Genomic DNA, 27,306 nt, shown 5'->3' with positions numbered 1-27,306 from the left:
TACTAAGAACCTAGGATAAAAACTACCTTATTTTTTGCTCAACATCTTGATGCAAGGACCGATCATAGTGGATTACCCATATCACCCCAAGATTTTACACTCACCATTTGTGTTCCCTTGGTTATGCCAATGGAATCTCCATGACAATGCCAATATCTCTCGTGGGTAACCACTTGGTGTGAGTTGAAGGGGCATCAAGTATAGGCCAAGTTGTTGAGTAATGAATCGTGTCCTTTAGGTAGATATTGCTAGGTAGATATTGCTTGACACGTTCTTGAATGTGCTAGACTTGTGGAAATATTTTAAACATACACATGATGATAGTTCTAGGGCTTTCTTTTGAGACCTCACATATTCTTGTATCATGCAAGGTTGATTTTTCCCTTGCTTGATTGTTTTAAGACTACTCCATGTGTCACATCGTTCTTTTGAAAATTGAACTTTCTATGCTATCAACTTTGTCAACCAAGTCAGAACATTTTTTTGTGTTGCTTACTAGGGGAGTTTCATCATTTGACTTTGATTTGCTATGTCTCTAGTGCTTGAACATGCTTAAAGTGGATTTTGGTCTTTCCCACCTTCTTTATCTATGTCCTCTTTCTAGGACCCTCTTTTTCTAAAGGTTACCTTGATCTATTGACTACACTCCTTGATTGGAAGATTTATTCAATTGTTTTTGCTTATCTATCTACTTGGCTATTTGGGCTTCTTGCCTAGCTCTTGACTTGAGTCACTACTGACATAAGCTTCTTGGACACTTTTCTTGACAAGTCACTCCATTTTTGCCTCTCTTTGACAAGTGAACACTCTACCTCTCTATTTTGGACATAAAGTTATCTTGTGTCACCTTATTAGCTTCCTCTAGTCTCCTTCATGATTTATTATCTATCTACCACTATGGCAATCAAACCTTGTGCTACCAAACCTCAACCAAATCTAGATGATCATGATATCCTCCATGTCATTAAAGATTTTCAAGATCTATACACTTAATGCAAAGAACTAGAAGGGACAAATGATCTTTCTTACTTCATCTCTCTAAGAGTGTGATAGAATTGAAGTCTAAACTTGAGAAAAGGTTAGAGGAGAAGATTTCATTCTTAAATGAATCTCTCTTAAGACATTTACATACACTCAAGGTCTACATATTATACTCCAATACATCAAATGTCTTCATCTTCTATATTTAAAGACCTCTTTAGAGAACAAGAAAGTGATATATCCTTTGAGCCTATGCCAATATTTCATGATAAACCTATCTTTGATGAAGATATTCATGCATGTTATGCACTTGGTGATCCTAGACATACTTTTGAGAGAACTTTTACTCCCTTGGAATATTCTTATGATGACATTTTGCAAACACTTCTTGGCACTAAGCTCATCACATTGCCTAAGTCTACTTCATATGGAAATCCATTCTTAGATATCTTTTTTTTTATCATTGACATAATGAGCATAGTACTTCAAATTACATTGAGCTAAAACATAAAATCCAAGATCTTATTGATGATGAGATTATTGATACCTTTAATGACTCATGTGATGAGGATACTTCTCTTGAGAAAGATCATGTTGAGGAACCTATGCCTAGTGATGGTCTCTATGACACCCCTACTTATTCCAACACTAATGAACCTCTGAAAACTTCAAAGCTTTCCAGATTGCATCCATTAAATAAAGAACATAATGCTTTTTGTGTATATTATTCCTATCCTCAAGGGCTACCTCTAAAAGAAACTAAAGATAATCTTCACTTGGCTGCAAATCTTTTACATGCTACTAAGCCTAAATATCCTCAACTTTCATGTGATTCTATGCTTACTATGCCCACTTCAGCTAATCCCCCATTACAACTTCAAGAACCTATCATGCAAACCTCATATTTCCCATGTCCTTAGAAGTGGCTCCATCTCAAGAAGACTCTCAAAAAGCTAAAGGTATAAAGGTCAAGAAAGATCAAGATCAAGAACCCTTTCATCTCATTCAAGAGGTCATTCTTCCATGTCTTATTTCTTATCCACCTCCTAAGTATGATGAAGACATCACTTCCACTATTTCCATTGAGCTTACTGAAGATTATAGGAAAAGTTCTCTTGAGGGTAAACTTTAAGAAACCCCCATCCAGAGAAAGATATAAATTATTGGTGAATCTTTCATTATTTTGAAAAACCAAATTATTTTTATCAGAAAATCTCTCAAATTTTAAATTTTAAATATTATTTACATTGGAAATTATTTTGGAATCATAATTTTTGAGTTGAAAATATTGGCTAATCTCAATAATAATAGGAAGTTCACTAATCGTCATGGAATATTTCAAATCAAAATTCAAGATTTTTTAATCTCATGGAAATTATGAGGATAATTACATTATATTTTAAATCAATAGTGAAAACTAAATATTGGTAACATATCCCTAAAGTAACTAATAATTATGATAATTATTGGTGAATTAATTTTAATTTCTTTGACAATATATAATATTTAGGTCAATCAAATCTAATCATGTATCAAATATTGTGGTGAATCTTTGAGTTTAAATTTTTTAATAAAATAAATTATTGAGCAATTTTAAATATTTTAGAACTAAATTTAACAAAAATGTGGCGATTTAGGTTGCATAAAATCTTAAATTATTAGCCAAATCACTAGCACAAAATTTCTAAAATTTGCAAGATTATGAATATTCACCACTAAAAATCACCCTAGTTCTCTTCGTATGCTATACAAAGCTACTTGTCAAGATCAAAGTGTCCCCTCATGTTCTACTTCTCCATATCCACCTCAAAAATATGCCCAAGCTTCAAATGCTCATATCAAAGGTGTTCCTCCTATCAAAGCTACTCATGAGTCTATTGATGCCCATGGTCACATTGCTCACTATAAAGATATTGATATCCCTACTCACTATCCATTTGCATCTCCAAAATCTATCTGTGGTCCTTATCCATCTAAGCTAGAACCTTCAAACCTTCCTTCCATATTGGGGTCGTATGTTCCTTGATCTCCTACATTCCATTCCTAGCTCTCCTATCATACCTCAAGATCAACAAAGATTCTTATCCTTGACAAATCTCCATTCATCTATCCATCTAAACCAGTCATATTAGCCTTATTCATCCACAAATCCCAAGTCTTTTGGAAGCAAGAATAAACATAAGAATCCTTTAAAAAATGAAGAAAACTATGTCCCATCTAATCAACATGTGAATGCTAAGAAAGAAAAAAAAAGATTCAAGAGACCGTAAAGGTCTACTACCCAAAGAGCTAAATCAAAGAAAATATGGGTTCCTAAGTCCATAATTGAAGAAATGCACTTTAAAGAATCCAAAGAAAAAGAAAAATCTAAAGCTATATGGATTCCCAACTCTCTCTTGAATGACTTGAATATTGAAAATAAATCAAATTTGACATTCAAGCTTCCAAAGGCCTCCACTCCATATTCTTCCAAACATCTTCATAAAAAGCTTCCAAAGCCTTCCACTCCATCTTCTTCCAAATTACTTTGCTACCTCATACATCTAAACCTTAAGATATTTCATCCATGATTCCTCTAGCATTCCAACACCCTTTAAGGTGTGTGTCAATGTTGATCTTGCCCAATATTTCAGCTACCCTCATGAAATCTTCTAAAGCTTACACTTACTTTCGATTCATGCTCCGTCAATTCTTTCAAGACATGAACTCTTATCCTCCATATACTCTTTCTACTATTATCTCCCTTCCATTACCCTATCAACATCTTTGAGCATACCTTTCTATGGTCTTGCCTTATCATGAATTATCTTTCCTATAGGAGCTCTATCTAACTTGAAAAAGCTTGACCTATTTCTTTAAAAAAAAAATTAAAATAAAATTAAAACAAAAAAGAAAAAGAAAAAAGTGCCTTGGTGAAAACCACTTCTTGTGGCACCTTGGTAGCAAAAGTAAAGATAAATAAATTTGTCCTGTGGTGAAAACCACTTCTTGTGGTGCCTTGGATAAGTACCATGATGAAAACATGGCAAACAAGCATCGTGTGTAATTCTTCCACCATCCATCTATCCCCTTTTCTCTCTCTTTTATCTTGACAATGTTGAGCTATCCTTTTGTATTGGCTATCTCATCCACAAGATTCTTTGTTGTGCTTTCTCATTCACTCATAGCCTTCACATCAAGCTTCATTCTTATTGCTCTGTCCTATTGATATCCTATCCAATTGATCCCTTGGTCTTGATCGTAATAAAGAAAAGCATGGTTCTTAGGCCTCTTGACATGTCTACTCTTTTGAACTATACACTCTCATATGCCATCTCGCTTATTGTCTTTAACTGCTTATCCTACATGCTATCTGCTTTCATGGATGATTTCTTGGCTTATCCCAAGCATGCTTCATATGGCTATTTTATGCTTTCCCTAGCTTGGGTACTCTTGAGGAGTCAGTCCTTAAGGATCACTTTCACTTGCTTCATACTCCTTTCTTATCCATCTCTTCTTATCCACCAGCTTGTTGCTCTATCATGTCCTACACCTTGCTCGACAATGGAACAAAATGACGTGATCTTGCTTAAGAACTAGTAATCTCTAAATCATTTTGAACAATCCAAAATCATAATATATGATGCTGAAAAAATCCTTTAAAATGTAAAATGTCTTGAAAAATGATCATCTTAGTGAAGACCTAGTAATAGCTCCTTTGATGTATCACCAAAAAAATTTAAAATACAAAAATACAAAAAATTTGAAAGAAGTCCTGAAAAATATGCCAAGTGGTGAAAACTTGGAAATAGACACTCTTGAGACCTTTGCACTTATGTCTATCAGTCTCATTCATTTCAAAACACATTTCCTAGCTTGGAATTATCTCTTGTCTTGATCTCGAGGGCACGGTTGCTTAGCTTCTAGGGTCTCCTTGTGCATTAGGGTTTCTTTGGCAACTAATGTAAAACAGTGTTCTTCAACACTACCCCCTTGACATCAAGTGTTTCTCACTACGTTTCGGATAATCTAACTATAATCTAGGGTGCTACGATATTTCTCATTATTAGGTTCAAATCTTGAAGAAATGGCCATGCAACATTCACACATGCACTTAAACAGTAAAACTCATTGAGCTATGATGAACTTTACCTTCTTTGTGTATTGTTTATCACAATTTCTTTTCTAAGTGCTCCCTCCCTCATAGTCTTTCAAGGATGTCATGGACTAGAAGACTAGGGGCATGGGGCACATTTACTGGCTTTCTTCTTGTTTGTATACTTTGTTAGTCTAAGGTGTCTAGAGCATTCATGCTTGTCCTACTTGACACTTTGACTTACAACGTATCATCCTTGTTTGTTTTTGCAAGATCGCACTTGAGGGTTATCCTGGTGCTTATACCATGATATAGGTGTAATCTTTCTATACTAAACCTAGGGAATCTAATTGCATTAGTCATCTTGACTTACATGTCTTTGATGCATAGGTTGGATTCCCACATTTTTATCCAATATATATCATATTCATATCCTTATAATTTATGCTAGTGATGATTGTATGATCTCCTGATGTCCCTAATAAGGCTTGATGATAAAAATTAAGACCTACTTATGTAACCCTTGTAATTGCACCTTTTATAATAGCTTTCATTCTAGGGTTCATTCTAACTTAGCTTTGTATTTTGCATGTTGAGAGGGCTCTCTTGTTTATCTTTCATGGACTTGTCAGCTAAATGTGTTCATGCTTCTCTTGCCTCTTCTCAATCTCATCATATCTCTTCTTTCCTATTTTTGTCTTCTTTTCTAACTTACCATCTCATCTACACTTTTGACCTATCTTTTCTAATCTTGACATCCCAGATCCATTTTCGGGATCAAAATCCAAATCCGGGTTCATCTTACTAGTCAAAATTTCTCCCTTCTTATATGTAGTTGGCTGACCTATTGAGGCATAATCTTTGAATCTTGTTGGGGCAATCATGATTTCTTCATTTCTTCATCATTTTTACTTTCTTCCACTCTTCGATTTCATTTTTATTTCATCTCATTTCATATTTCTTCTTTCTTTGACCTAATTCTTATGCTTTATCTTTCTTGGTCAAACTAGGGAATATCTTCATTGCTTGGTGGTCACTCTTTGGTCTTAGTCTATTATATATCATCATGAACCTTTCTTTGTTCTAATTGGATCAAATCTAGCTTTTTTTTGCATCTCCTCTATCTCATTTCAATTTCAATCCTGAGGGGGTAGGAATATTCTATCATTGTTGCAAATTGCTTTCTGGTACAACTATCTATTTTCTATTGATCTATCTGCTTTCTTTTCTCAACATATTAGTGCTTTTCATGGGTACTGATATTGTCTCTTCTCTCTCTAAATGTTCAAAATTGGCGCTGCTAAATATACTATGCATTTAGGATCTATTATCTCTCTGTGCTTCATTCTTTAGAGTCAGATCTCTCTATCATCTTGGCTTCTTCATTCTTTGACGTAATGTGTTCCCAGACCTATCACACATTAGTCAAAGAGGGGTAAATGTAATCACCCAAAATTGGTCATCTAGACTATGAGCCCCCTTTCTATATAACATTTTTGCATAATTTATCTAAAGCTTATCCTTGATCAAATCTCAAAAAATCTATTTATTTGATTTTATCCTATAGCTTGATCACTTTATCCTAAGTTCATATTTAATTAAAAGAACATGTCTTGCTTTTAATTAAATAAAATTCCCCACCCATCTCGAATCCTAACTTGCACACACAAAAGCATTTCCCTTATTTAAAAAAAAAAGAAAAGACTTTTTTGTCCCACATGGGAGACAAAAGTCAACTCTTCATCACGATTGGTGGAAATTCTTGTGCATATGGATCACTCCCACTTTAAAACTCCACCCTTGATCACATGCATCTTGCCTCATGATCTCTATCATCTATTTCTCCTTAAAAGGGAGAGCTCTCCCCTCACTTCAAAACTCCACTCTTTTACTAATGTTATGATGTGGGATTGAAGATCTCATACTTGTGGAGCTCCTCTTCTTCTATCTTATATTCTTCATTCTTCATGCTTCTCATTAATTCTAGTTTCTCTCTATGCTTATAGATTAAACCATCTAGTCTAAATAGAGGTTGTAATACTTATTTTATGGTTTATCTTTAATTCTACTTTCTCTCATTTAGCTTTCATTTGCATTACATTCATTCTAAATTCTTGGATGCTAGCATTCTTTCTCCCATCTTTGAATCTCTCATTCTATGATGTACCTTGTAATTCCTACCCCTACTTGACTTTTCTAATTGTATTGTCAAATTCTTTTAGGCCAGTTTTCTGATTTCATTTTATGTTTAGTAGTGTTGAGTTACTTTAGTACTAGCTATTTCGATTATTTCATGATTGTTTCGATGATGATATATATGTTCATTTAGTGACTTTCAATTATGTTTGTTAGACAAATATTTTTTATGTGGTTTCTATGGATACTTACCCCATACTTACATGTGTATGGTGTGTGTATATGTTTTCTTTATGTTTGTTGTTTCTGATGTGTTTAAGGAAGGGAGTCGTAGTCACCTACTAGTTGGGATCTGCACGATGTACCACTTCCTACCATTGCCTGTTTAGTTTAGAATATTGTGTTTGTACATGTGTGGATTTTATGCAAATTGCAAGTACTGGGTATCGACTTCCCTGAATTTGCTAGGATGAGCGCACCCTATTGCAGTATTTCAATGGTATAAGTGGGGATTAACTCTTGAGTCCAAATCCCAACCTAAGCTAATTATCCTAGAAAGTAAGACTAGTATCTAAGTTAGTTTCACCTTTCCAAATTCATCAAGTGATGTGAATTTGTGATTTTGACCCTAGTGTTTGATTTAGTTTTATGTTCTGTATGATGGGTTTTCCCATTTGGTCTTTGTGGGCATGTGGTGATTTTCTGTTATAATTAAATCAAATTAAAAGATAATTTAATGATTTAATTTAATGGAAATTTTATAAAGAAATTTGATATTTAATTAATTGAGAAATTAATTAAATAAAAGAATTAAATTTAAAGATTTTATTAAAGTTTTATTTTTGACATATTTATATTTATTTAATTTAATGATAATTATTTAGGAGTTTTATTTTAATAATAAACTCTAAATAATGTTATTAATTAAGTTAATAAATATGCCAATAGTGGCATGTTGTAATGGTTAAGTTGTTGCGTTGTTATCCTTGCCATCAAGGTTCAAATCTCATGGGGATGAGGTCCCCTGTTTGTGGCCTCACTGGTTCAATAGCTCCAGGTCAAAGCGTTTACCCCTCTTTAAAAAAAATATATTACATTAAAAACATCTCATGATTAATTAAAGTGAGAAAGAAAAATAATTTAATAAAGATATTTTAATATAAATTGCATAAAGTTGTTGCGTGAAAATTATATATAGAAAATTCAATATTTAATTATATTTAATTATTTAAAAAACTAATTAAATAAAAGAATTAAATTTAAAAGATTAAATTAAAGTTCTATTTTAGCATATGTATATTTATTTAATTTAATAATTATTATTTAAGAGTTTTATTTTAATAATGAACTCTCATTAATATAATTAGTTAAGTAATAAATATTATTTGATTAAAAATATATATTAAAACATGTGAATATTTAATTAATTAAAAAATAATTAAATTTATGCTTTAAATAAAAAGTCTAAATTTAGAAGTTTAAATTTAGAAGTCTAAAATTAGAGGTCTAAATTTAGAAAAATGGTTAAGAATGATTAGAATATGATGTTATTTAATTAATTAGAAATTAATTAAATATGTAGTTCAGTTTAAAATATTTATTTTTAAAGTCTAATTTAAGAAGTTGGATAAAAATAAAATTAAAAGATTAAAAGATTAAAGATTTAATATTGTTTTATTATGATTATTTAATTAATAATTATTAAATTAGAGTTGCATTTAAATAATGAGCTCTAATTATTCTTATTAATTTAAATAATAAATTGTGCTCTCTTTTTTTCTATTAGATATAAGAGTTTCAGAACAAAAAGAGCAACCAAAGTACCACCACAAAAATCAACAAGGAAGCCAAGCCTCACTAAGGAAGAACAGATTCAGTTGTACAACATAACAAAAAGAGGAGAAAGACTAGCTAACTAAGAACATCATAGTAATTGACCACCTAGGCAGTCCAACCTAAGGGACCCTCCATCCAAACAACGCTTTTACATTCTTGAATCTGCATCAGCCTGAATAAATCATCCTTTCTAGCATTCACTTTCTTACAGATTTCTCTATTTAGCCCAATGCAAGCTTGCTCAAAAGCTTGCAGATCATCCAAGGTTCTACGCCTTTGGTATCCATGCTTAAAAGCAGCATGCCCATGATGAAGGAACTGTCTCATCTTGTCTCGCTCGATCAACATAGTAGCTTGCACCTGCAAAGAAATTTTAAAATAAGTGAGCTTTCGAAAAAAATTCAGTAAGGTCCCTTGGCTTACCTTGGTATCTTTCCTCGTTCCTGCATTTCCAAATCTGCCAGAGAATGTTAGATGACAATATATTCCAAAATAAATTGGTATCTTTAGGAAGACCATTAATATGACCAGTGATAATATCAAGAATATTAACATCAATAGGATAAACAATGCCAAACATTCTCCATATTTCTTTAGCAAAAGTACAATCTAAAAGAATATGTCTACCAGTTTCAGGAACTCTGCATAAATTACAAAAATCAGAATTAGATAAATCTCTCTTAATAGGTAGCTTGTCCAACATGACTAACCATCTGAAGCATCTAATTTTAGGCTCAACAGAATTCTTCCACAAGATATCAAAGTATTTTTTCCAAACATTAGCATCACAAGAAGAGTACCAAACAACATTGACATGATCAATAATACTAGTATTACAATCTAGGATTCTGTATATATTCTTGGCCTTAAGCAGATTCGTGACCACTCCACCAGGCCATTTACATTTTAGGTGCCTTTGAGAATCAACATGGCATATAGTGGGAAGACCATTAACAGCTTGCACAATCATGTTATAAGTTCTTTTATGGGAATTAGGGATATCATATTTATTTTTAAGCTCATCCCAAGGAGTGATTTGGTTCTGCTCAAAGAGATCTATGAACTGTTTAATACCTTTCTTAGCCCACAATCTGGTAGAACACCCTTGGGTAAGGGCCAAAGGTTTACCATTTAGGTGAAGATTCCACCAAATTGATCTTTCACCATGGAGTTGATCATTACAATGAAAATCCTTGTTAGTGATGAATTTCCTAACATGGTCCCAAGCCTTCCAAATAGATCTAAAAACTATGGAACCTTGGACCATGACAGGAAAGTTACCAATAATGAGGTCGCAAAAGGGGAGATTAGTCCAAGATTTGGCTTTCTTAGGCACACCCCTTTCAATGTTATTTCTAACTAACACTTTCCAAGGACAGTCACCCTCCATGGATTGAAAAATCCATTTGGCAGATAGGGAAATACCTTGAATTCTTAAGTCCTTCAGCCCAAGTCCCCCAAGGGCCTTGTCAGTGTGGCACCAAGCCCACCTAACAAAATGAATTTTATTATTACCCTTTCCATCAGACCAAAGAAGTTGTCTGATGGACTTCTGAATTTCAGCAATCTGATAATTGTTAAAAAACCAAGCAGAGGAATAGTAAATGGTGTAGGAGGACAACATCTTTTGGCAAACTTGAATTCTACCTGCCAAAGATAATGCCCTATTATGCCATTTGTTAAGTTTCTTATCAATCTTCTCTTTAACCCATGACCACATGTCCTTGAGGGCAGGATCCACTAAGAAAGGGATACCAAGATATGTAGTGATCTTATTGGGGCCTCCCCAAAGAAAATTAATAAGTGGAGGAAAATAAAATATAAAAGAATATTTTAATTAAAAAGTTTATTAAATGTGCATGAAAGAATTAAATTTAAAAGATTTGATTAAAGTTCTAATTCAGACATATTTATATTTATTTTATTTAATAATAATTTATTTAGGAGATTTATTTTTATTAATCTCTAAATAACATTATTAGTTAAATTAATAAATATTATATTAAAAAAAATGTCACATGATTTAATAAGGGAGAGAAAGCTTTAATTTAATAAAGTTTATTTTAATTAAATTACATAAAGTGTTTGCCTAAAAATTAAAATATAGTAATTAAAGACAAAGTTTTCACATGATTGCATGATCAAAGTCTTGATTTGGGGGAAAAAATATTTATTAAGGAAATCAGAGCTCATTTCTAGATACACAGATTTGAAGGAGTCAATTTTTGAAAAGATATTTTTCGAAGAAAAAGGAAGATTCTTATGTGTTTGTGTGTTCATTATTTTAGCATCAGATTCAGGTACTCATTCTTCGAATTCCTGTCTTCTTCATGTCTGTTGTGTTTCTGTTTTCAGAAGTTCTCTGGGTTGAAACTCTTATTTGAGAAAATTGATTTCCATTATAGAATTGTTTGTAATTTAATCTAAAAACTTTTAGCAAATATTGAACTTTAGGGTTTTCAAAACCTAATGAATTATGAAATTCATTTTTGTATGCACTTTATGTGACGTGTGATTTACTGGTGTTGTGGTTTTTAGGTTTGACTTAGCTTTGGCCAATCAGGGTGTTTACCAGAGGCTTGGGAGTTCTGTTTTGTGATGTCATGATGATGTTTTGATCTCAACCTTTTATACTCAACCACAGTAATGTGTCTAGTATGCTCTATGAGATGTTTTGATGCATTGATTGTTATTGTTTTCCAGTGTTCTTGTGTGAAACTAAGGTGAAGGGTGTGACCTATCTAATATAAACTTTGAGTCTTAGATCAATTGTATTTGGATTGCTTTCCAGTCACTTTTATAGGACTAAGTTGTTTGTATGATTTGTTCTCGATGATCTCATGTTATGACATGGATTAGTTTATGTATACTTGATTTTGGGATCAGTCCTGTTAGGATGATCGTATTGGTGGAATCTGTGATTATGATTAGTGTTTTTCAATACTTGTCAGTTGCTTGTTTAAGGATTGATGTATGGTATGTGGTCTTTTGTGATCTTTTAATTTTACTGAGCTTAGGGTAGGTTATCTATATGTTAAGTTGGGAAGTGGCTTGCAATGGAGGTCAGGGCCCAAAGTGGCTACCAGGGTAACCCATTGTAGATTATTTAATAAGTGATAACATTTCATTAAATGGGTTTAAAATGAATTAACAAGATATCTGTGCCACAAAAAGTCACTAAGGGGCCAAAGGATTAAAAGACTAGCTAGGTAACCTTAGAGCTGACTTGTTAGTATGTCTTGTCAGTACGAAAGCATACTAGTGTTGCATAGAGTCACTAGGGGGCTAGAGCATTAAAATACTAGCCAGGTAACCCTAGAGTTGGTTTGTGCTATGACACTTGTCCACTTGCATAGTATATTTCCTACGTGACTGTGTTGCCTCTAGGATTAGTTGATACTTTTGTCTTGGTACCCTTTGAGATAGTTTTTTTTAAGGAGATTCCTTAAACCTTGATGTTGGTTTTTGACTTTTGAGTTTGTTATCTTGTTTGGGACATGAGACTATCTCCTTAGCACGGTGGGAGTGGGCCTTTTTGGGTTCCACAAGGTCGAGTGGTAGTGCTTTTTCTTATACCATTGAGATCCAACCATCAGATGCCAATGCTAGATGTGTTTGTCCAGATGTTTCTTTCTATCTATTCCTATATTTATATGATGGATGGTTATACTTAGTGTATTGAATTTAATTTCATAGATCTTAAGAGATGATGTAATTTATTTCATGATGTATATTATTCCAGCCTTTCATACCCTATGACATGTACAATGGATGATTGTGCATTCTGTTTATTGCCAAGTGGCATCATATATAATTGTATATTATTTAAATGGATTCATATTGGAATATTATTATTTGATGTGGATTCATTATATATTAGATTTATTATTAATTAAAATTTAATGTGATTCAATGTCATGGGACCCTTAAGAATTGTAATCTATTTTATGGTATGTGTTTATGTGAATTTTAATTGCTTACACTATGTTATAACTATTGTTGTTAAGTTATTATCTTTAACTTTTAAAAAAAAATGTTTGACAAACTTAGTGAATATTTTAGGTTAGTTCTTTTGGGTTCCCTAGCGGGGCGTTACACACCTTGCAAGGGTTGCATAATTTGGTTCATTTGAGAGCGTTGCATGTCATAGATAGAGAGCTATAAGTCACTTATTGAGATGCCCTCTTTCATGAGTATTCTCAAGAATAATGGTTTATAGAAGTGTGACACTTTTTGTACACACACTAAGAAGGGAAGTAAGTGGAGAATGCAACTGATTTCAGAGCAATAAATAGGATAACTATTAGATAGAGGTTTCCTATTTCTAGAATAAAATATTTGATGGATTGCTTAGGAGGTGCTAAATACTTCTCCAAGATTGATTTAAAAAGTGGATACTATCAAATTAGAATGAAAGAGGGTGATGAGTGGAAGTTAGCTTTTAAGACCATAGAGGGGTTATATGAGTAGCTAGTAATGCCATTTGGGCTTACCAATGCACCTAGGTCCTTACGAGAGTAATGAATGAGGTTCTAAAGGACTACATAGGAGAATTTGTAGTGGTATACCTAGATGACCTTCTCATCTTCAGCAAGACAAAAGAAGAACACATGAAACACCTAGAACTTGTGTTGAAAAGACTCCAAGAGGAAAAGCTCACCATAAACCTTGAAAAGAGAAAGTTTATGAAACAAGAACTAGTATACCTAGGATTTTTAGTATCACAAGGTTGACTTGAAGATGGACAAGAGCAAGGTAGCAGTTATCCTAAGTTGGCCTACTCCTAAGACACGGACTGAAGTCAAAAGCTTTCATGGATTGGCACAATTTTATAGGAAGTTCATAACGAGGTTTAGAGAAATTTGTGCACCAGTCCTTGACACCATAAAGGGGGGATTTAAAACAAAGTTTGTATGGACCAAAGAAACCAATGAGGGTTTTGAGAAACTAAAGAAAGAAGTGGCTACCCAACCTATGCTGGTATTGCCAAGTTTTGATAAACCATTCACAGTGGAATGTGATACAATCAATGTTGCACTAGGAGAAGTGTTAAGCTAAGAAGGCAGGTCGGTGGCATTCTTCAGTGAGAGGTTAAATGAGGCCAAATCTAGTTACTTATCCTATGATCTAGAAATGTATTCTTTAGTACCAGCCCTTAAGAAGTGGAGGCACTACCTATTGCCTAAGGAGTTTGTGGTTTTCACTAACAACCAAGTACTCAATTACATTAACACTCAAGACAAACAAGTTTGAGGCACATCAAGTGGATGGAATTATTGCAATTCTACACCTTCACTATCAAGCACAAGAAGGGAGTTAATAATAAGGTTTCAAATGCACTAAGTAGGAGATTACTCATTGTTCAGGAGATCTAGTTGCAGAGTATTGGAGTTGAGGAATCCAAAGACCTTTACAAAGGGGATGTAGACTTCTCAGAGATCCATAAGGTATGCATTGAATTTGATAACCATTTTCATAGTAAATATGTTTACTACACAATGCAGAATAGGTTGTTATTCAAGGGCAAATAGTTGTGCATCCCAAGAAGCTCTACGAGGGAGAATATTATTTAGGAAAAGACATAATGGGAGTTTGAGTGGACACTTTAGGTTGAATAAGACCCTAGACTTAGTCGAAAGGTTCTACTATTGGCCTAAAATGCAAAAAGATGTGAGAAGATATGTGGAACAATGTGGTGTTTGTCACAAGGCAAAGAGGGAAACATCAAATGTAGGACTCTATCAGCCATTAACCATCCCAAATAGACCTTGGGAATGCATAAGCATGGATTTCATAATAGGGCTACCTAGAACACCAGCTGGTGTGGATAGTGTGTTTGTGGTGGTAGACAGATTTAGCAAGATGAGTCACTTTATCCCATGAAAAACCACACATGATGCCAATCATATTGCTCACCTTTTCTTCAAGGAGGTGGTAAGAATACATGGATTTCCAAAAAGTACAGTTGTTGATAAAGATGTAAAAATTATGGGAAACTTCTGGAAAACCCTTTGGAAGAGACTAGGAACCAACTTGTCTTGTAGCTTTGCATATCATCCCCAAGCGGATGGTCAGGTAGAGGTAATAAATAGGGTACTTGGTAACTTATTGAGATGCTTGACTAAGGACTATGGACAAGGATGGGAACAAGTTATCCCTCAAGTAGGGTTTGTCTACAATTATAGTACAAACAAGACTATAGGTAAGAGTCCATTTAAAATGGTGTATGGACTACATCCAAGAGGGGTATTTGAACTCAAATATTTGAGAGATTATGAAGGAATGAATGGTCATATTGATGATTTTTCTTAGTCAATGAGAGAGGTACATGAACAAGTGAAGAAGACTCTAATGGAAGCTAATCAAAAGTTGAAAGCTAAGAGAGATGAAGGGAGAAGAGATCTCCAATTTAAAATAGGATACTTGGTGATGGTCTTTTTGAATAAGGTTAGGCTACAAAAGGGCATCCCAAGCAAACTATAGATGAAAAGGATTGGCCCATGCAAGATCTTGGTGAAGTATGGATCAAATGCATACAAGGTGGAGTTATCCAAAGAGATGGTCATTTCTCCTATCTTCAATGTGGAGGATCTAGTGAAATCCAAAGGACCAATGAGGATGAGGAACAACAAATCACTGAGGTGATTAAGGATGTGGAAGAAGTAAGAATTTTTGATAAGACCAAATCATAGGTTGAGAAGGTTCTGGACTCGAGAGTAAAGAAAAAGACTTGGCATAAGGTATACGTGGAGAATTTAGTGAAGTGGAGACACCAACCAGAGTCAGAGGCTACCTGGATAGCAGAAAGTGACTTCAAGAATAAAGGTATCAGCCTGGAACTCTTAAGATTTTTGTTGTAGGGGAAGAATGGTGTAGGAACACCTTAGGATCTTTCTTATGGGTTAATCCAAGTTTAGGCTTGTAAGTGGTTTTAGACAACCACCAAGGTAATTGTAGATACTTAAAATTGTCCTAAACACTGTATTAATTGATTTAATATCTCCCTTAACACTATAATGAATTATTTATTAATTAATTATATTTGTCAATTTCCTCTACTTATTTAATTAAATAAATTTAATTTCCTAAAGTATTTAAATTTAATTCAAATGCATCCCCTCTAATGTGTTAAATTTATTTAATGCATAGTGCTCCATAAATCCCCTTTTAAATAAATTCCAATTTATTTAAATCCCTCCACTTCATTAAATTCTTTAAGTCTTTGATTAAGTTAAATCCTATTTAATTTAATCATAACCCTTCCTAAAATACCCATCATTCTCATCCTTCTAAACCTACCCATTAGTTAATCCACATAATTAATCCTAACACCTTTCTAAATACATTTTAGTCCCTAAGTGTTTGCTTGCACATGTGTGAGAAAATCAAGATCCAATAAAGCTTGTCTTTTATTATTTTATTCAAACCCTCTTACAACTCTTCCACTTGTCCCCCTTTACTTTCTCCAAGGTTGCTCACACATGTGTGAGCAAACCTTGAGCTATCTCTTTCACCAAAAAGGCTTATGTTGACCTTTGCATGGCTTGTCCCCTTAGCCCATGTGTCTCCCTTGTGGCACCTACGTGGATGCCACATACATGCCACATCCCCAAGGCCTCTCTCAAGCCTATAAATAGAGACCTTTTCTCAAGCATTTCTCATCTCTCTCATTTGCATTGTTATCATGCTAGTATAGTTTTAGAGCTTTCGTAAGATTTGCATGCTTATTATTAACCCTTTGGTAGATGTTAGATTTCTTGTATTTATTCTTGCATACTTCATGATAGCTTATTATTTTTATTTTTATTTATTTCAATATTCACATCTTTAGAATCCTTTGAGGTTGGCTTACTCATAGCCATCTCTTGAAGGTATTCTACACTCATCTTAGTTTAGATTCATATTTCATATTGCATTTTCATTTCAATCACTTTGGGATTCATCATAGTTGTATTTTGGGAGAGGACATCCACATCCCTCATTCTTGATTGCACCAACAAGGCCTATTATGGGTGCCCTTGTTGAGCTTCTTTGAGGTTGCATGAGGATTCTAGTTTTTTGATTGCATAGTTTTAAAACTCAAGTCTAACATTAGTTGTATTTTGATTTGTTTTGGATTTTTGATGTGCACATATACAACTAACATTTTCTTGTTTACTTGTGCTCCTAATAGGTTAGGATTTCTTACATACAATAATAAGGACCATTGATGAGGTCCCAAGTAGTGTAGGATGTATGTTGTTAAGTAGAAGTTCTTAAGGTTAAGTTTGAAAGTTATTTTCAATAAGGTCAAGGCTTAGTCCTACAAATGCCTAGGTGAGTTAAAGGGTTGACCAAATCCTCAAATGGAGTGAGAATCATAAAATTATTTTCCTTATGTGTTTTTAGGACCTGTTGACCAAATTTGCCCTCCCACCAAAATCATCACATTTGAATTTAAAAGATAAACGACCACTCCCCATTTTATATTTAATGCCATGAAAATAAGATATCGTAAGGTTGGAAGCCAAAAGTCAAGGGCCTACGATGCTATGAAAGTTTGTAAGATTGCACGAGGAAAGGTGAAGGCTTGCGATGTTACAGTGGTCATAAGATCGAGGAGCCTAAGAAGTAAAGGTGAGATGCTACGACCAGGACACCCACCGTAAGATCGTAAGATTGTAATAGCAAAGGTCATCATAATATCATGAGATAAGGTTTTAAGTCCTAAGATGATATATGATTAGGAGATCGCAAGGAAATTTTTAAAGGTTTACGATGTTATGCTAGACTAGTAAGATCAGGGAATCGTAGGATTAGGAGAGGAGAGAGAAAAGCTCAAGATTCTATGTTGGCCGAGTGGTTAGAGGCCTTAAAGGGTTCATATATGATGTTATGACAAAGCTTTAACTATAACATCAGGAGAAAGAAAAAGGAGCGTTATGATGCTACCAAGTGGGGATGCTCTATAGGATCATGAAAGGAAAGAGATTAGCTCCAATGTTATGCCAGAAATAGCAAAGAGGATATCATAGGATCGTAAGGCAAAAGGTGAAGATGTAAGATCTTATGAAGATGTCGAATCTCATAAGGTCATAAAGGAAATTTTTCTTGGTTCCAATCTTACACTTGAGAAACATGTAGGGTCAGCTATTCCAAAGGGTGCTAGTTTCTACCTCCTACTGTTTGATGCAAGTAGATCCACAGTGGTCACTTTGTTGTTGTGGGAAGTTGCACATTCTTTAGTCATAGTGACATAGCAAGGATTCACCACATGTCCTGGCACACCCAGTTTGGTAGGTGCAATTAGGTTAACATCACAATTAAATCAACAATATTGCAAGTTGTCATAGTTAAGTTCGAGGGTGGTGTAGTCAAGGTGATATGGTGGTCAAACACGTGAGGACTCCATGAGGTGGCAAAAAGAAAATATGGTTGATCTACATGGAGGTTTCTAGTTGCTTGACCTATTGACCTCACTGATTTGTAAAGCCAAAAATGAGAAAGATAGGGTTTCTTGCATGATCCGATCTTCGTGATCGATTCCAACCACTTTCCAATGAATGTGGTGCCCAATGAATGAAGGAAAACACTCCACCATCTCTCATTTTATCCATCTACTTGGTCAAAGTGATTTAATGGCATTGTTCTATCTTCTCAAGGCTCTGTTTTGGCAATATTAGATTTCATTGTATTTGAATTTGTACTAAGATTAGATTTTTCCCAGGGCTATATGATTATTCTCTAAGGCATTTAAGACAGTGGTTGTGGAGTAACTCCAGTTAGAAATATCTTAGTTATGCCTGAGCTATAAAGGCATTTTTTGTAAATTTTGTTAAGGTCGACTCTTTTCTGTTTTCTTGATATTGCTCTATGAAATTCACTATAAATTTCCTTTGCCTCTAAACCTATATGATATTCTACTTTATAAAGACCTATTTGCCTCTCATTAGTGTATTGTGGATCTCTACAATCTTGCATGACTGTATCTCTTTTTGGCCTATAAATAATATATAAGTGAATTATCTTCTTCCTTATGTCATTTATTTGGGTTCCTGATCTATATGTGATTGTTAGATTAAAACAAATCTAGATGTGTATATCTTTTGGTGTTGTGATGGTTCAAGTGTGCATGTATAGGTGGAGAGTGGTTTGAATATTCTATTTTGGTGCATCACCCCCTTAGGTTAGAGTAGGTAGATTTTCTTTGTATGCATTTCTTCTCCCTTTTCCTTTCCAAGTGCAGTTAGGTGCACCCTAATAATAAAGGAAGCCGACCTTCTCTAGAGACTCAACCTCATAGTTTAAGTCCAAAAGATTGGAGGTTGTTTCCATGTTTCACAAGGTTGTCCTTAGGTAAAAACTTTGGACAAGGGTGCAAATTTTTGTGACAACAATTTTTGGCATGCCCGGTGGGACTATATTGTAGAAGATTTCAAGTCTACCAGTGTCAAAAGAGAAAATTTTCAAGTTGATGATGAGGAAACTATGTTGCTCTCAGTATTCCAGGCCTTTAAGAGGCTCATTTATTCAAAGAACTTGGCGAATCTACACCCTTCATATCTAATTCTAGATCGAAGTTGTTGTGATTCATGCCCAAAGCTAAAACAAGGGCATCTTCTAGAGGTAATTTTCAGTATCAAGCACTCTCATTTTCAAATCCTAGAAGAAGAAAGACTAGATTGTCTCTATCACCAGTTAGGAGTATAGAGGAAACACATACCCCTACAATATCAATTTCCACTCCTCTTTTATTGTCCCAAAGACATGACATACCAGTAGTTGCACTCAAACATATACCTAAATTTACTAGTGAAACTTCTATATCTCCCTTGGAACATATTCAAGAGGTTACAAATGTCTATAATATCCATGGTATTACAGAAGATGATGTCACCGTTAGACTCCTAGCTTCATCTTTAAAAGGAAAAGCCCTACAATGGTACAAAAGTCTATCACATGGTTCTATAATAGATTGGGATGGATTAGGAGCAGGAGTGTGTAAACACTTTTAGGACAAAAGTGACTATTTGTCACTTTTAGAACAACGAACTACTATAAAAAGAGCCCCCCATGAATGTATGAGAAAATTCAATTATAGATTTTTAAAAACATGGGATAGAATACCTACTTTAGTGAAGCCTACTCCTAATAATGCCTTCTTGCATTACCTCAAAGCTTTTAATAATGACATTGCCACCACAATCCAAACCATGGGAGGAGACACTTTACCTAATGCTTATGAAATCACAATAAGGGTAGAAACATATTGATACGAGGAAAGTTAGCCCCAAGGCCTCCTATACCCTTCTTTCCTAATGTCCCAAATCACCAACCAGAAATGGCGCCTATTCCCATAACTTCCACATCACAATCCCTTGCTCTAATCCCTCAAGCTTCTACATCTTGGAATGGAATAGATGAAATCAAGGAGATGATGTAGTCTATGATGTTGAACATAAATAAAAGATTGCAAGGCCAAGAGAAGAACTTGGAAGATAACTTCTCTATGATGCAAAAAGTGGGCAACAAATTGGTGACATTGGAGAGGCAGCAAGCTCAAAGTAGTAAGTCTCATCAGTTGCAATATCAAACTTTGAACAATGGTAGGCCTCCAAATCATAATTATGGAAACAATTCTTTTGATCAAAATAGGTAGAATAGTCATGCCTCTACCTTAAATTCAAACCAAAGTAGGGCCATAGTCCCTATAAACAATATGGCCCAAGATCAAGATTTTTGTCCCTCTTGTAACTACTCCTATGCCTATTGCATGTGTCATAAGGTTGAATCTTATTAGGCTTTGATCATTCAAGAGCTTGCAGCTAGACAATCATGCAAGGAGAACCAATCCAAAGATGTGTCATATATGCAAAGTCAGGGTGATTGCTCCTTTATGAATCATCAGGTGGAGGAACATTATAATGTAAACCAGGATTCCAATGCTCACAACAATAGGACCAAAAGAAGAGCTATTGAAGATGCTGCTCCTCCTCCTCTTCCTCCTTCTAATCAAAATTCAACATTAAATGTAGTGCCTCATGTACAAACAACAAATGATCGAGCCAACACTCCTTTACAAAAAAAAATAGAGTAATTCTAGAGGAGATGTGAATAGTCCCCAAGTTTTTCCATCTCAACCTCCTACCCATGTAGTTCCCAAGGCTTCTACCAAAGTACCTAATGCCTCATTTAGTATGGTAGAATAGATGAAGAAGACAAATATGAACATTTCCATGTGGGATGTTGTTGCTACTATACCCATGCAAAAGAGGCTGCTACAACAAGAGTTGGAAAGTATTGAACCAAAGGATCAACCACCTAGCATGGAAAGTGCCACAAGCCTAGTACAACCATCAAAGGAGGTAAAAACAAGTAAAAAGGTTAGACCCCCTCACTTTTATGTTTCTCTAATTATAGGGGATAAACTAGTCCCCAATTGCATGATTGATTCAGGGGCTAGAAGTTCAGTGATGCCTAAGTGTGTTGTTGATGCTTTAGAGATGAAATATGAACCCATTGTTAGGGATGTTTACAGTTGGATGGTAGTATTGTCAAGACTGTAGGGATCCTTAGGAATATAGAAATTGCCCTATATGCATGCCCTGGTTGTATTGTAACTCAAGATATATCAGTTGATGAAGTCAAGCCACACTTTGCCATTTGTCTTTCAAGAGACTTCACTACACAAATAGGTAGTTACATATCTTCTGATTGGTCGTACATGTTTTTTAGAACAAGATATGGGACCAAGGCTTTAATTAGAGTAGTGGCTCTAGCCCTCCATCATATTGCAAGAAGAGATGAGTGGGATATGGAGTATGTAATTTGATGGATCAGGGGCTAGTGTGATGTTGAATTCTCCTACACAAGTAAGGTACTACTTCTCCTTTAGGCTCCAATTTAGTTGCACTAATAATGTGGAAGGATACTCTAATCCAAGGTCTCCAACAAGCACAAAGGAGAGGCATCAAATTCTTAAACGTATATGGGGACAGTGAGTTGGTTGTTAATCAAATTAGAAATCAAAATGTTATGAAGAACAACCTTCTCAAATCATACAAACATAGAGTTTGGGATCTACTTGAAGGCTTTTAGGCTTTCAATATGTAGAGTGTCCCAAGAAACAAAAACAAACATGTCGATAGGCTTGCAACCATTTGATGCTCATTATGATCTACTAGAGCATGTTACTGATGAAAAGAAGCAGCAAATTAGAATTGTTGTAAGAACTGTCATCCCAGATAATTGCACAAATTGGCAAGTATTTGATTCTAATATATAGATTGTTAATTTCTTTCAAAAAGAAGTAGAGTTCTCTGCTAGAAATTAGTCCAAGCTATGAAGTCAGTATGGGGACCAGATTATGAACCTAAACTCCAACAAATTTCCTAAAGGTCTAATCACCTTAGAGGGCATTTTCAACTTTGATGATCAAGCCAAAGACAGAGGTCCAAACCTAACCGCAAAGAGAGATGACTACACAACTATCATTGTTGTTGATGGAAAGACTCTTAACTTGGGAAAGGTATGCACTGATGCTAAATAAGAATTTTTCATTAATTTATGTCAAGAATTCAAAGATGTTATGGCTTGGACATATGAAGACTTAAAGGGTTTTGACCCAAATTTATTTCAGCATACCATAGATTTAAACCATGATGCTAAGCCTATTAGACAAAAGAAATGGCTAATCAACCCAAAGATTGAACCTTTAATGAGAAAGGAACTATCCAAACTCATAGAAGCCAGTATCATTTTTCCTATTAAGCACTCTTCATGGGTAGCCAATCTTGTTCTTGTTAGAAAGAAGAATAAAGAAATTAGATTGTGTGTATATTTTAGGGATCTTAAAAAGGCTTCTCTTAAAGATCACCATCCCCTTCCTTCTATAAAACAAATTCTATTCAAAGTTAGTGGCTCATAAAGGTTTTATTTCTTAGATGGTTTTTTAGGCTATAATCAGGTGCTAGTCCAAGAGTCAGATAGATGTAAAACAACATTCACTACCAAATGGGGTACCTATGCTTATTGTAAGATGCCATTTGGACTAACTAATGTAGGTGCCACATTTTAGAAGGTAATGGAGATGGCCTTCAAGGATTTGCTAGAAAATTTTGTATTAGTCTATCTTGATGATATAATTGTTTTCTCAAAATATGCAACAGATCATTTTGATCATTTGAGACTGATATTTGAAAGATGCAGAGAGTATGGTGTGTCCCTAAATCCCAAGAAGTATGTGTTTACCACTGACCAAGGAAAGCTCCTAGGACATATTCTGTCAAGAGGTGGGCTAACAATAGATCCAGAGAGAGTAGAAGCAATTCTCTATCTCCCACTTCCCAATAGTAAGAAAGAATTGCAGAGTTTTCTTGGTAGGATCAACTTTGTAAGAAGGTTCATCCCTAACCTTGCCTCCATGGTGAAGCCTCTCACAACTATGTTGAAGAAGAATATGTTGTTTACTTGGACCAAGGAGGGGCAGACTAGTTTTGAAGAGATCAAGAAATCAATTGCATCAGCTCCCACTCTTGTCAATCCCAAATTTTATAGAGACTTCATCCTCACTCCCTTGGAGAAGAATCAAGTGTATCAGTTGTTCTAACATAGTTGGATGATGGCCTTTGCATGTATCATTGAATAAGAGAGCTCAAGTGACAAAATTTGGTTTTATTTTAACTTGGCTCTTTGTGTTTGTTTGTTTCTAGTTCTTGGCTCTATCTGTTTTCTGAATATGGGGGGTGAACCATGGAAGCAAAAACCTAAAAAGTGTGATGAGTGGAAGGTTCGAAAGGAAGTTTGGAACATCTTACAGAAAGGGAAGGTGACCAGTTACCTAGAGAGACTGCATGGTTTTAAACCCCATATCATGACTACCTTTTTTAATAACTAGTCTACTGACAGGGTCCTTCTTCATGGAGTCATTGTGAATTTAACGGAGGACTTTATTGTTGAGATCATGGGGCTCCTCATGGATGGCATTAAGTTCACCAAACAAACCAGTATCTCCAATTTTGCCTACCAAAAATTTTTGAAGTCGGATGCTAAGGAGAAACAACTGGAAAAGAATGGAGATTTCTTTAATGTAGAGCAAATAAAAGTAATTTTGGTGAGATGTGCTATGTTGTATTCATGAGTATTTCATCCTCAACGGTAGAAATAAAAGGGTTCATAAATTTCATTTTGTTTTTCTCAATCATTTCAGGCATAAGGATAGACTTTCTTTCCCTTTCTATTTGCGGTTTTCTTTGCTTCAAAGCTTGCATGCTCATAGGAAGAAGGAGTCTCGTCCTATTTTGCATGAAGGTCTGATTCTTCTCATAGAGGGTTATTGTAAAAATTAATCTGTATCCTCCACCCCTTCTGAAAAACATAAGGGTTCTCACTCAAAAAACATTAAGAAGGAGAGCAGTGTAAAAGGAAAAGAAAAGAACCCCAAATGTAAACCCTCTAATACTCAGAAACAAGTTGTGGAAGAGGTGTCTGAGTCTAAGAATATTGTTAGCTCAGAGAATGATATCTATGAGGAAGAGGATGGTACGGATGTTGGGGATTTTAGCTCAAATTTGGAAGGATATCTGGAGATCACAGGAGAAATGGAGAAAGGGAAAGAGACAGACATAAGTAAAGGAAATTCAAAACAGAGCAACCCTGAGAAGGAGGACATTTAGACTATTTATGGTGGAGGGGTTAAAGATAAAGATATTCTTATTGTGAATCCTGTTGAGGTGAGAGAGGAGGATTAAATGGTTAATCCTACCTTACCTACTATAGAGACTGGAGGTCATGACAAGGAGGACCTTGTTCAGAATGAGATTCCTTTTGAGAATAGGGAGGAGGAGCAGAGGGATAGGGAGGAACATGTAGATATGATTGGCTCCCCTCCTCATGAGTTTGCAGATGATATCACTGATTCTTCGCAGAGCAAAACCAAGCTCTCCTTCCTGCATTCTGCCAAGCTCAAAGCTAACTCCATTCTCTGTGTTGATTCTTGGATTTATAATGAATTGATGGGGCTGAAGAAGAAAGTGGAAACTCTACAACACATCCAGGATACTGACTGTGCCAAAATCAGCCAATTGGAAGAGCAAATGGGAGATATTCCTAATAAACTCAAAAACTATGAGCAAAATCTCAAAATGCTTATCAAGGAAAGTGGAACTAGGATGGAACAAGTCACATCTAGTATCCATGCTACTGCTGCGAGCCTTGGCAAAAGAGTCAATGAAGAAATTATATCTCTTGAAGGTCCAAGCAAAAGAACAAGGCAGAGCTCGAGGAAGAAAGCCTTGAAAGATGCTGCTGCTTCGGTCGTTGATTCCATCTAGGATACTATTGTGATTGGTAAAGAGATTGTCAAGATGATTATGGAGCTACAATAGTTGCCTTGGGTTTTTGTTCTTTGGTTTTGTCCTGTTCTGGTCCTATTTTTTGGATGTGGTACTTGGTACTGGTTTTTGGTCCTGTTAACTAGTTTTTGGTCTAAACTATTTTAGTGGTTCCAGGTCCCTCTAAAACTTGGGTTCTCTTTTTTTGGACTATGTTAGTGGTTTTAGGTCCCTATAAAACCTGATTTTGTTGTTGGTTTCAAGACTTCTTTCTTGGTGGTTTTATTACTATATCTTTTCTCTAGTTGTTAAAGGGTTTCGGGGTCCCTTCAAAACCTGCTTTTACCGTAATCTAAAACATAGTTGGATGATGAGAATTTGGAGCAATCGATTGCTTTCTTTAGTGAGGGGCTTAAGGATTATGAATGAAGATACAACTATGTATAGAAACAAGTCCTTGTTGTTGTAAGGGCTCTCAAAAAATTTAGACATCTTTTGTCTCATAACAAGGTTCAGCTCTTGGTTCCACATGCAAGTGTAAAGGAGTTCCTGCTGAATAAGGATATCAATGAAAAAAGAGTTGGATAGTGATATCAGGATCACCAAACTTGTGAGAGGTAGGGGATTGTGTGACTGAATGGTCTCTTCTTTTGAGACACCTGAGGAAGCTGCCCTCTTAATACAGAATGAGCAACCAACAAGGAATGAAAATAAGAATGATTGGTTGTGTGATATGACTACCTTCTTGGTAGAGGGAAGATATCCACATGGCCTAAATAGAGCTAAGAAAAGACAATTCAGATTGTAGTCTATCCCTTACGTCTTGGTGGATGGAATACTATTCAGGAAGGATTTTAATGGAGTCCTATTAAGATGCATTAACACAAACCAAGTTGAAAGAATGATCAAAGAGCTTCATGATGGTCCTAATGGTGGCCACTTCTTGGTAAGGACAACTGCAATGAAGATCACGAGGGCTGGTCACTACTGGCCATCCTTGTTCCATGATTGTCATAAGTATGTAAGGAAGTGCAAAAAATGTGCCTTCTTCTCTAGTAAACAAAAGCTTGCATCTCTTCCTCTTCATCTCATCCAAGTGGACCAGTCTTTTGCTTAATGGGGATTGGATTTCATAAGCCCTATCAATCCTTCTTCCAACTCTAGTCATAAGTGAATTTTAGCTGCTACAAATTACTTTACTAGATGGAGAGAAGCAATAGCATTAAAGGATGCCACATAATCTTCTGTTAGTAAATTCCTTAATGGAATTGTGACCACGTTTGGTGCCCCTTCAACCATTATTTTAGATAATGCAAAATCTTTTGTAGGAGCTCAAATTTGTGCATGGGCAGTTGATCATAATATCTACTTGAGCACATCCTCAAACTACTACCCTCATGATAATGAATTGGTTGAGTCATCTAACAAAAACCTAATTAGGATCATGAAAAGGACTATAGAGGACAATAAGAGATGTTGGCATCAAAAGTTGAGGACAACACTATGGACTGATAGAATAACAGCTAAGAGCGCCATACGAAATTCACCCTTTATGTTGGTATATGGAAGGGAAGCTAGGCTTCCAATTTCATTAGAGTTTCCATCCCTAGAACTAGCTCATCAACTGGAGTTAATGGAAAATGATGCCATGATAGTAAGAATAGTGAAATTGATGGAACTAGAAGAGAAAAGGAAATAGGCCATGCAAACCCTAGAGGCACATCAACAATAGGTAAAAAAACAAGTTTGATAAGAAGGCTGGGTCAAAATCTTCAGAGAAGGTGATTTGGTATTAAGATGGGATGCAGATAGGGAAAAACCAGGGAAGCACTCAAAATTTGATACACTATGGAGTGGTTGCTATGCGGTTATCAGTTGCAAACAGGCCAATTCTTTTCAATTAAGCAGGCCCGATGGTGAAATTCTGCCTATTCCAGTTAATGGAATATATCTGAAGTCTTGCTTCTA

This window comes from Cupressus sempervirens, chromosome 5 (assembly GCF_028749045.1).
Source record: "Cupressus sempervirens isolate cs-2001-9-10 chromosome 5, ASM2874904v1, whole genome shotgun sequence".
In the NCBI taxonomy this organism is placed as follows: domain Eukaryota; kingdom Viridiplantae; phylum Streptophyta; class Pinopsida; order Cupressales; family Cupressaceae; genus Cupressus; species Cupressus sempervirens.
The sequence above is the reverse complement of the archived record's forward strand: the minus strand, read 5'-3'. Positions refer to the sequence as shown.